Genomic DNA, 11900 nt, shown 5'->3' on the forward strand with positions numbered 1-11900 from the left:
ATAGGATCTCTTGTATAACAGATCCTCTTGAAGAATAAACTGGGTGGCATATCTTCTTAAAAACTTCTTTTCTCTGTCAGTTTCTTCAACCGGGTACTTCCTTTCCCTAATAAAATCCACTATTTGAGCTAACTAAGACCGACCATCCACAGTCTGAATGCTGATAAATGGGTTTACTTCTTTGTTCTACTAAGAATGGTCAGACCCTAGCCATAGGATTGCATTCTACCATGGAAGCTAAGGTTGCAAGTGCATCAGCAGACCTATTGTTATCTCTCTAGAAGTATTCGGACGAGATCTTCTCAAATTGTTCAATTACATCTTCCAGATGTTCTTGATATGGCTTCTGCTTTTCATCTCTAGTTTTTCACTTTCCCTGCATCTGACAAATGACAATGGATCATATTTAGCAATGTTGTTGGTACTGGGGAAATCGATGTAGAATGTGCAGGCAAATAAAGACCATCAGGAATGACAAGTAATATTCCCGCATCACATCCCTTCTGATTAGCTACTCCATCAAAGAATAGCTGTCATTCATTAACTATGTCTTCTTCATCTATCACTGTGATTCCTTCATTAGGAAGGCATCATCCAAAGATCTTCCATCTTCTGTGGGGTGGGCAGCCAAATGATCGGCTATGGTGTACCCCTTGATAGATTTCTGAGTAACATAGGTGATGTCAAATTCTGATAGTAAAAGCTACCAATGGGCCATCTTTCCTGTCAAGGCTAATTTCTCGAAGAGGTATTTGATGGGATCCATCCTTGAGATCAAGTGCACCAGATAGGAAACCATGTAGTGTCGCAACCTTTTTGTTGCCCAAATCAATGCAACACAAGTTTGTTGCAAAGATGTATATCGTGTCTCATATTCTAGGAACTTCATGCTGAGGTAACATATGGCATGCTCTGCCCCCTTTTCTGTCTCCTTCTTTGCTAGCAAAGAGCCCATGGCATATTCTCCCACAGACAGATACAATAGAAGCGGTTCTCCTTCTGCTGGCAGTGTCAATACTGGTGGGTTCATGAGGTATCCATTAATCTTGTCAAAAGCTTATTGGCATTGGGCAGCTTGAAAATTGGTTCACATATTGTAGTCAACTGAGCTATAAATCTGTTAATATACTGGATGTGACCCAGAAATCCTTGTATTTGCTTCTTAGTCTGAGGTGTCGGCATTTCCTGAATTGCCTTAATCTTGATAGGGTTGACTTCAATGCCTCTTTCACTCACCAAGAAACCTAACAGCTTTTTTGTTGTTATCCCAAATACACACCTCTGAGGGTTCAACATCAGCTGATACTTCTTGATTCTTTCAAAGAAATGCCTTAGTGCGGGAATATGCCCCTACTAATCTTTTGGCTTTACTATCATGTCGTCCACATAGGCTTCCACATCTTTGTTCATATGTCATGCAATATGGCCGTAGCTACTCTCTGATAAGTTACCCCGACATTCTTTAGTCCAAAAGGAATCACCTTGTAACACCCATGGAGTGGTGAAGGCTGTCTTTTCACGATCTTCTGGGTGTATGCTTATTTGGTTGTATCCCAAGAATCCATCCATAAATGATAACAAAGCATGCCCCGCCATGTTAACCATCAATACATCAATGTGAGGTAATGGGAAGTCATCTTTGGGGCTTACTTTGTTAAGATCTCAGAAGTCCACGGACATTCAAACCTTGCCATCTTTCTTTGGTACTAGTACAATGTTAACCAACCATTGGGGGTACTTCACTACTTGTAAAAACCCTGCATTTCATTGCTTCACAACTACTTCTCTGATCTTCTCACTCCATTCTGGCCACATTCTTTGGAGCTTCTGCTTTACTGGCTTTGCCTTAGGGTAAGTTGGCAATTGATACTGCACAATGTTGGGGTCGATACCAGGCATATCCTCATAAGACCAAGCAAAGACCTTGGTGATTCCTTCAGAAGACTAATCATCTGTTCGGCTTCTTTGTCATCAAGGGTAGTGCCAATTTTTACCTCTCGAAGGCATTGGTTGGTTCCTAGATTAATAACCCGAGTATCCTAACGGATGGGTTGGGCTTTCTTTGGTTTGCATTGTTTTATTAATTCTTGATATTTATTAAGATCATCATCAGAAAAAGGAGGCAAGTCATACTCGGAATCAGAAATTTCATTCATGAAAGATGGAGTAACAGACTTGACATACAAGGACTCTGGACTCTCCTCAAGAGGGGAGACCAACATGAAATCATAAACAACAGACTCGACTACAGACTTGATAACTGGCTTGATGCCTTTGCCAGGGGTATTCAGGATGGTTGACTCAATAGCATAAGCAAACTTAAAGTTTTCTCCATTACTTATCCAGTTCAATAGTGGTTCAATGGCTTGATGGATGAGGAGGTGTGGCAAAGGGCCTTCTTCTCCTTCTGAAAAAGTTGATGCTCCTTCTTCAGTGGTGCAATGGTTCCTCTCGATAAGTGCCCGCTTCTTCACGAATACCAGCTGATCAATCTCGTGCTCTCGGAAGTCAAACTTTCTGAGGGGTGAAGATTGGTTGAGAGCGCTCAATCCCTTTTCTATGAAGTCCATCTTTTCGAGCCTATTGAGGGATGCTATTCTGGTGCCTCGGTCACATCTTTGACCACCTTCACGAGCCTTCCCATTGCAGTTGGTTCGTGCATAGACCATCATTCTCTGTGCTCTTCTTTACTTTGCATATGTACTTCTTCCTCTGAAAGGACGAGGCTTGAGCTCATGCAGCTCTCAAGCTCTTAGCTCTCATAGGAGGGAGCAAATGAAGCCTTTCAAATCAATGGGAAGTGGCAGACTCTAGGTAAGCCTTATCTTCTTTTTCCATACTCTTTTCAAGAGAACTCGAGGACTTGGTGCCTCCTTCGATTGGATCAATGTTGTAGTCTCAATCAATGTAATTTCTACTATCCCAGTATGCAACTATCTTGGTCACTTTCATTGACTAGCATTTTCTATTGTTCCACTTCATGAGTCACCCAGTTGAACTAGTCTTGAAAAACACTTCAAATCCTGGTTGCATCTTTGTTGCGGTTTCATCAAACCATGGCTCCACATTTCCACAAAAGGGGAAATCCTCTCCTTCTTTTACAAAATACCCATTAAGAATAAGGTAGTAAGAGATAGAGATCTTCCTAGTCATCCTCAGCACTTTCTACCCATTGGTGGTTGGAGGAGTGTACCCGAGACCATTCTTTCCTTTGTTCACTGCCAAACTAGGCTGCTTTGGAACTCCTTGATGATATTTCCCTAACCCCATGCTAGGAAAATATTGCATATACTTCATCATTTGATTCACTGGCGGACTCCAAATGGCTTCATAGTTAGCTGGGATTTCCTCCTTTGGAACTTCTTTGGCAATGGCTGCACAAGTTGTGTCTAATTCAAAACCACTTAGTTAGACTTCCTAGTCTTGTTCTTCCTCATTTTCAATATTGGTCAAGGTATTAACCACTTCGGGATCTCCGGCTACTGTGATCACCTTTCTTTTATGAATGAACTTCATATTTTAATGGAGACTAGAGGACACTGCCTTCGCAGTATGCAACCACCAAAGCCTTCCCAAGAGCATGTTAAAAGCTACTGGTATATCAATAACTTGGAAATCAATATCAAACTTCCCTGGGCTAATTTTTGCAGCAAGGGTAATGATGCCAAGGATCTTCCTCTTAGTATTGTCATATACCCATATGGTTTGGGTGGTTGGCCTCATTTCTTCCAAGTTGATGCCAATACTCTTTTTCGATCTCAAGGATAGCACATTCAAAGCGGACCCGTTGTCAACAAGAACCTGGGGAACCACTTTGGCAAGGCATTCTACTGTGATGTGGAGAGCTCGATTGTGCTGGGCTCCTTTGGGAAGCTCTGAATTTGAGAACATCAGCGATTGTACTGCATATGTTGCCCCTACTATATGTGCCAGATGTGCCAGATTTATCTCGATCGGCACTTGCACATTAGTGGAAGATTTTAAGACTGCTTCACGGTGTGTGGGGGATGCCATCAACAATCCCCAAATTGAGATGTTTGCTTGGGACTTCTTGAGTTGAGCCAAGACTATGTTCTCTGGCTCTTTCTTCACGCTTCTAGTTCCAGCTTCATTAGCCTTTGACTGTTCTACTGCTAGAGCCTTGCCTTTGTAGTCTTTTCCACTTCTAGTTTCCATTACATTGACAGGTTTCTTCACAATCATCTCTGTGGGATAACAATCTTCATCATCACTATTTGTTATGGTGATTATCCCCACCATGGGGTCATCCTCTTCTTCTAATTCTCTCTCCCTACTTGGAGTGGGAAGTTGAGGTCTTCCACAAATATCCACAGCCCTGGCTCGCAACTTCTTGACTACATTGGAAAGCTGTTGGAATGCAGCATCTACTGCCTCTATGAAAGTGCCATCTAGCCCTATTTCCTCCATATTATTCAACTGCTCATGGTAGTAATGATCACTGATAGTTACTTCACCCAGCATGTTGTCAATTTCTTCAAGAAGCCTCAGAAATTTTCTATAATTACAAGAAGCCCCAGAAAGTTTCCTAATTTGTAAAAAATCCCACAAGAATATCAAATTCTCCAAATAACTCCTCCCTCAAGAACAAGATGAAGATCTTCAATAACTTCAAGAGCAAGATGAAGAACTCCAAGAACAAAATGAAGAACTTTAAAAACAAGAAGGAAAATTTCAAGAAAAACCAGAGGGCTCTAGGAACTCACTTCACTCAGAAAAGTTAGAATGGAGAATAGACAAGGGAAGGGGACCATTTTATAGAAAAAAATTCATTTTCCCAAATTTTTTTTTTTTTTTATTTTTTTTATTTTTATTTTTTTTTTTTTTTTTTTTTTTTGAGATTTCAAATCCAAAGTGCAAATCAAAGTACCAAGTACCAAATTAAAATTTATTTTGGTGGTAGTTGCAAATCATGTCAACGGGAAGTAAAAATTCAAAGGAAAGGTAGAAATTTATGTGCTAAGTGAATTATTCACATAAAAAATGGAAAATGAAAATCAAAAGAGGGAAGTAAAGATCAAAATTCAAGATTAAAAAAGATTCCAATTCAAAAGCAAAGAAAAAGATTCCAAATCAAAAGCAAAGAACAAGATTCATTCCAAATCAAAAGCAAAGAATAAGATTCCAAAAATCAAGAATCAAGGGAAAGTCTAGATGAGAAACAATTGCATTTACTTGGCCCCTGCTAGCCTAATTTCATTGACTTCGCCCTAGGGAGCCCAATTTCATTGACCAGGCCCCAGGTGGCCCAATTGCATTTATCTGGCCCCAGGAGACCCAATTTCATTGATCCGGCCCCAGTTGGCCCAATTTCATGGACCCCGCCCCAGATGGCCCAATCTCATTGACCCGGCCCCAGGTGGCCCAATTGCATTTACCTGGCCCCAAATGGCCCAATTTCATTGAACCGGCCCATGTGGCCCAATCGTATTTATCTAGCCCCAGGTGGCCCAATGTAGTTAACCTGGCCCCAGGTGGCCAATCCCTTTGAATCGGTTCCAAGTGGCCCGATCGCATAGACCAAAACCCTAGGACTGCTAGATAGAAGTCCAACCTAGGAAGAACATTTTTCATGTAACTAACATCTTCTGCAGGGAGGGCTCAAATCTCTGCAAATGATGGACAAATCCCTAGGACTGGCAGATGGAAGTCCAGCCTAGGAAGAACATCCTTTATGTACTAACATTTTCTACTGGGAGGACTCAAATCTCTGCAAAATATCAGTTCAACATCTTCTAACAGGATTGGTAGAGCAGCGAATTCCTTTCCAAGATTGGTGGCCCAGGTAAGTCCTAAAACTCTAGAGATATTATCTGTTGCATTTTTCAAGTCCATCATAAATGGGCAAGATGACAACAGTATATGCTCTGGGTGACAAAATGTGGTCATTCTTTTCTTTGCCCTTCAGCTGTTGGCACAGGCCTCACCCAAAGAGGGGCATTCTTTAGACACCCAATTTTGTCACCTTCCTTCAGCTATGATGAAATGTCAATCTTAGACGTGACTTTCAGTTTTTGATCAATAGAGATGATGATGGAAACGTTCCCCTACCTAAAACCTTGGAAACCCCCGCGCGGGAGAGAAGAGGGGTCCAGATTCCAACAATATATGGCACACCAAAATCGGACTAGTAGATCTCCCGCAATCATTATCAAAAAATTACACTTTCCCACATATATGCCGTGCATGCGGGAAATCCCTACCTACCCCAAACACCCTAAAATTCATCCCTTACCTACCCAGATCACCTAGAAACACTTTCGGATCTGAAACCCTAGAAACCCTCGCGTGGGAGAGAAGAGGGTCCAATTTTTACTTTTTATATACAAAGGAATCTAGTCAAGATGACCATAAGGATGGATAGAGCTCAAGAATACGATTCCATCGATATATGGCATGCCAAAATCAGATAGACGAATCTCCTGTAATTGTCACCAGAAAAAACCTATAATTGTGCGCGCACTGGCGAGCAAACCAACCCACACACATGCTTGTTGCCCATGGCACTGCCCATGGCACTGCCCATGGGCTACAGCTCATGCTACCCACCCCAAGCCATGCACCTCTAGGCCAGCCTGCACCCTTCCATGCACCCCAACCAAGCCAGCACCAAGCCAGCCTGCGCCCCTGCCCACAAACCCGCGCCCTTGCCTGTAAGCTTGTGCCACAATGTGCACAGGCCTGCGCCCCAGGTGGCACAGGCCCTTGCCCCTGTAGGCACAAGCTTGTGCCCTTGCCCATAGAATCGCACCCCTACTTATAGGCCTACACCGCAACGGGCACAGACCTGCGCCCCCCTCGAGCACATGCCTTTGCCCATACCTTGCTGCCTGTGTGCTGGCCAACAGGCCAGCCCGCACACATGCGTGTGTTGGTTGTTACCCATGCATGCCTGTGCTTGCTGTCGATGCATGCTTGTGCTTACGCCTGTGCCTATGCCCCCTTTGCCAACGGCTACCCATGCATGCTTGTGCTTGTTACCCATGCCATGGTGTCGCGTCATGCGTCACACACCCACATGCCATTACCCGCGCGTCATATGTCGTACACCCATAACATTGCCTACATTGCCTACACTCCTATACTGACTATGCCTCGTGCACTTTGGCTTAGTCCCATGTGCCGCCATCAATAGCCAATATTGGTGTTGCCTTGACCCGGTTGGTGAAGAAATTCCCTCTTCACCCACTTAAGTCCAAAAAATCCCTTTTTTGCTAAGGATTCTCTCTCCCAAAAACCCCTCATTTATCCATTGGACAAAAGCCCTTCCTACCCATTTTGGCCCGAGGACCTCTTTTGCCTAGTGTATTAAATCCCTATCCCCCCACTTTAGGCAAGAACCCTTCATTTGTCCATTAGATAAAGATGTTCCCTCTTTCCCGTTGTCTGGAAAAACCTATAAATACCCCCCTCCATTGGATTTTACACACCAAAATTCCATCCCACTCCATTGTATTGAACCTTTCCTCCCCTCCCCCTCTTGATTTTCTTTGGGTCTTTGGAGCTATCTTCGTCAAGATCCGCAATTTGTTCGGATCTTCAAAGTGTTCTTCGGGACTTTGAGAATCTTCAATCCAAGTCCTTAGTTCAATCCAGTTTTTGCCAAAAGTAGTATGTTCTTCAACCCCCTCCTTTGAGTGTTCTTAAGTTTTACCAGAAATAGACATCCCTCCCCCTTGAGGTTCTTTGGGTCTACGAAGCGATCTTTGTCAAGATCCAGAACTTTATTTGTATCTTCAAAGTGTTCTTTGAGGCTTGGGGATCTTCAATCCATTTTTAGGTTAATCTGTTTCTTTCCAAAAATAGTAGTTCCTAGCTGAAGCCCTATCTGAGTGCCCCTAGAATCTTTCCAGAAATAGCTTATCCCCAGCGAAAGCTCTGCCAGAGTGCCACCTTAGCCTAGCCCTCTCCTAGCCTATCCCCAACGGAAGCTTTGCCAGAGTACCACCTCAGCCTAAGCCCTCCCTAGCCTATCCCTAGCGAAAGCTCTACCGGAGTGCCAACTCATCCTAAGCCATCCCTAGCCTATCCCCAGTGGAAGCTCTACCAGAGCGCCACCTCATCCTAAGCCCAGAAATAGCCTTCACTAGCTAAAGCTCTGTCCGAATCCAAATTCGGAAATAGCCTTCCCCAGTCTAAGCTCTGTCTGAATCGCAATCCGAAAGTAATCGCTCCTAGCTGGAATCCTATCCGAATATCATCACAATCAGCATCTCTCAAGAAAGGAAGTTGGAGGTCAAAACCATCTTCCCCTAAGCCAGGAGAACACGAAAGATAGTTAAAGCCGGTACTAATCAGGGGCCCACCCCTCTTGACCCGAAACAAGGGTCAAATTTAGGTATAACCTCTTTCCACATTTAAGCATAATGTAGATATCTAATAGACCTTGTTTTAATGTACATAGTAGTTAAATTCAGTTAATGTATATATGTGTGATAACTTAGCCCTACATGTGGAATAGTAATAATTTTGGATAATGTTCATTCTTAAGCTTCTAGTAAGAAGACAGATAGAACTGGGCAGATTGGGTGCCTAATACCTTCCCAACTCTGTAACCTGACACTTATCCTAAATCTTTGGACCAGACCAATTATCGGACCCTTTTCTCCGAATTGGGCCCACCCCGAGTCCTAGGCCCATAATCCTAGATGGCATCTCCAAACCCCCATTTGTATGATCCCGATCCCCATATTGGACCATCATAAAACCCCCATCTCAAATGATGAATTTTGCACTCTTACGAAATAGGCCTCCACATATCTCCGAGCGGAGATACGGTGGTGTAGGGCCAGCAAGCAAGGCACACATGACATGAACCCATCCCTTCACATGAAAGAGAGAGAGAGGAGAGAGGACAGGATGCAAGTCCTTTCCCCCGAAGGGAGGAGAGACATCAGTCCATCTCTGGCTGCTACCCTCACACTGGGTTTGGTCTTGGTAGCAACGAGCTGGGGCTCGATCTTGGTACCTTAGGTGCTAAGGTCTTTTAAAGTGCCAAACCTGGGTTTGGTCTTGGTAGTGCCGAGTTGGGTCTCGATCTTCGTTGATGCTAAGTTGGGGCTCGGTCTTGGTGCCTTAGGTACTAAGGTCTTTTGAAGTGCCAAACCTAGGTTTGGTCTTAGTAGCGCCGAGCTGGGGCTCGGTCTCTGCTGATGCCTAGCTGGGGCTCGGTCTTGGTGCCTTAGGTGCTAAGGTCTTTTGAAGTGTCAAACCTGGGTTTGGTCTTAGTAGCGCCGAGCTGGGGCTCGGTCTCTGCTGATGCCTATCTGGGGCTCAGTCTTGGTGCCTTAGGAGCTAAGGTCTTTTAAAGTGCCAAACCTGGGTTTGGTCTTGGTAGCGCCGAGCTGGGGTTCGGTCTTGATGCATTAGGTGCTAAGGTCTTTTGAGTGAGTAAGTCTTGAGGGAGAACTCTTCATCCATTATTAGATGGCAAGCACTCGTAATGGATACTTTGCTTTGAAATGAAGTCAAATCCCTACATGAATAAAAGTGAATAATGTGAACTGAAAATGAAACTAAGGTACTAAACTCATGAAACCTACAAGACTAATAGCCGGACGTGCAGGACTACAATTTGAAGTAAAGTGTTATCTACTGATAAAAATATTTTAGAGTTTCAACATTTCATGCCCTTGATATGGTTGTACCCCCTTGAGTCTGCAAGTGGTAAGTATCGGGGTGAACCACTTTAGAGACTATGTAAGGTCCTTCCCAGTTCGCACTTAGTTTGCCTTCATTTCTCGAGTCTCCAGCCGCTGCTTTCCTGAGGACTAGGTTGCCTACTAGGAATCCTCATGGCTGAACCTTTCGGTTGTGATATTGTCTCACCTTATTCTTGTAAGCATCATTTCGTATTAGTGCCTCTTCTCTAGAATTTCGTTTATGAAGTAGATGTTTGCTTGAAGTCCTGCCTTGTTCTGTGATGCATCAAATACTATCGATCAATGTAGACACCCAATTTTTTCACCCTCCCTTGGCTATGAAATATGGATCTTAGACGTGACTTTCGGCTTCTGACCAACTGAGATGTTAATGGAAACACTCCCACGCCTGAAACCCTCGTGCGGGAGAGAAGGGGGTCTAATTTTGGATTTTTATATACGAATGAATCTAGTCAAGATGATTGTACAGATGGATAGTGCTCGAAAATATGATTCTGATGATATATTGTATGCCAAAATTGGACCGTCGGATTGCCCCCAATCTTCCCTGGAAAATCACATTTTTTTACTCGCATGTCGCGCACACCCGACCAGCCAGCCAGCCAGCCTAGTCTGGCCTGTATGTGCCTACTGTATGCTGCTTGCCCACCCCCGCCGCATAACTTGCCCACTCCCACCGCATATCCTATGTGCCCCCCGTCACACAGCCTACGCGCCCCCACAACACAGCATGGCACCCCCATTGCACAGCTTGAGTGCCCCCGTCGATCAACGTGCGAGTCCCTACCGCAGAGTATGTGCACCCCCACCGCACGCTATGCGTGCCCCTACTACATGGCCATGCACACCTTGCCTGCACCGTGCGTAAGTTGCCTGCACACCCATACCAGCTTGACCCGCACACTTTGCACATTGCCCGCACACCCATACATGCACATGCCCACTGCCCATGCCCGCACCACCTCAGCCATTACCCACACATCCTCCGTCGCGCACCCATAACGTCACCCGCACTACCTGCCTAAACTAACCATACCTCGGGCACTTCGGCCTAGTCCCGTGCATCACCGTTAATGGCTGGGATTGGTGTTTCTCTCTCCTCCTGCTTTTCAGAAAACCACTTTTTTCGGCTAAAATTTCTCTCCTCTCGCTTTTCTTAAAACTACCTTTTTCAGCTAAAATTTCTCTCTCCTCCCATTTTTTTGAAAACCCTCTTTTCCCCACTGGACAAAAATCCTCCCCACCCATTTTTTCCTTCAACTCCCCCCTTTACCCATTGGACAAAAATCCTATCCCCTCAATTTAGGAAAGAGCTACCCTTTCATCCATTGGATAAAGGGATTCCCCCTCTCCTATTTGGCCAGAAAAATTTATGAATACCACCCTCCCTTAGAAAACATAGACCAACACACTAGAATCCCCCTTCACTCTTTCATAGTGAAATTTTCCTCCCCTCCCCCTCTTGATTTTCTTCTGATCTTTGGAGCGATCTTCGTCAAGATTCGAAAACGCATTCGGATCTTTGAAGTGTTCTTCGGGATCTTGAAGATCTTTAATCCAAATTCATAGTTAGATCCAATTTTTAGTTAAAAACAGTATGTTCTTGAGCCACCTTGCTTGAGTGTTCTTGAGTGTTCTTGAGCATTGATGAGCACATTTATGTGTAAAATCTAGGGTAGTAAAACATGAATTTTACATATTTACAATGGAGCTACCTTCGGTTTTACTCTCTTTTTGCAGGTTTTATATTTTCAAGGCCTTAAGGATTATCGGGCACTATATCTTCAATTTTACACACAAAGATGCCCTATTTCTTTTCATGGTTACGAAGAGGATGAAATTCTGAGCAAGGTGGACGTGTTCAATTAAAAGTACACATTCGTTTGGTCACCCGTACAAATGATTATGGAATTCTGGGACACGTAGTGTCTGAGGCCGAAATCGAGGTGGATCCTGATAAGGTGAAAGCAGAAGTAGAGAGGGAAAGCCCTAAGAACGTTACTAAAGTTAGAAGTTTCTTGGGTTTGGCTGGATACTACTGGCGCTTCATTGAGAATTTTGCTCGGATCTCAGCACCAATGACTAAGTTAACCAAAAAGGGTGTGAAATTTGAATGGGTAGAGGAATGTGAGAAGAGTTTTCAAGAATTGAAGAAGAGGTTGGTGTCAGCCCCTGTGTTGACCATCCCTGAAGGCACAGGTGGAATGACAGTCTTCACTG

The sequence above is a fragment of the Macadamia integrifolia genome, chromosome 9 (assembly GCF_013358625.1).
Source record: "Macadamia integrifolia cultivar HAES 741 chromosome 9, SCU_Mint_v3, whole genome shotgun sequence".
NCBI lineage: Eukaryota > Viridiplantae > Streptophyta > Magnoliopsida > Proteales > Proteaceae > Macadamia > Macadamia integrifolia.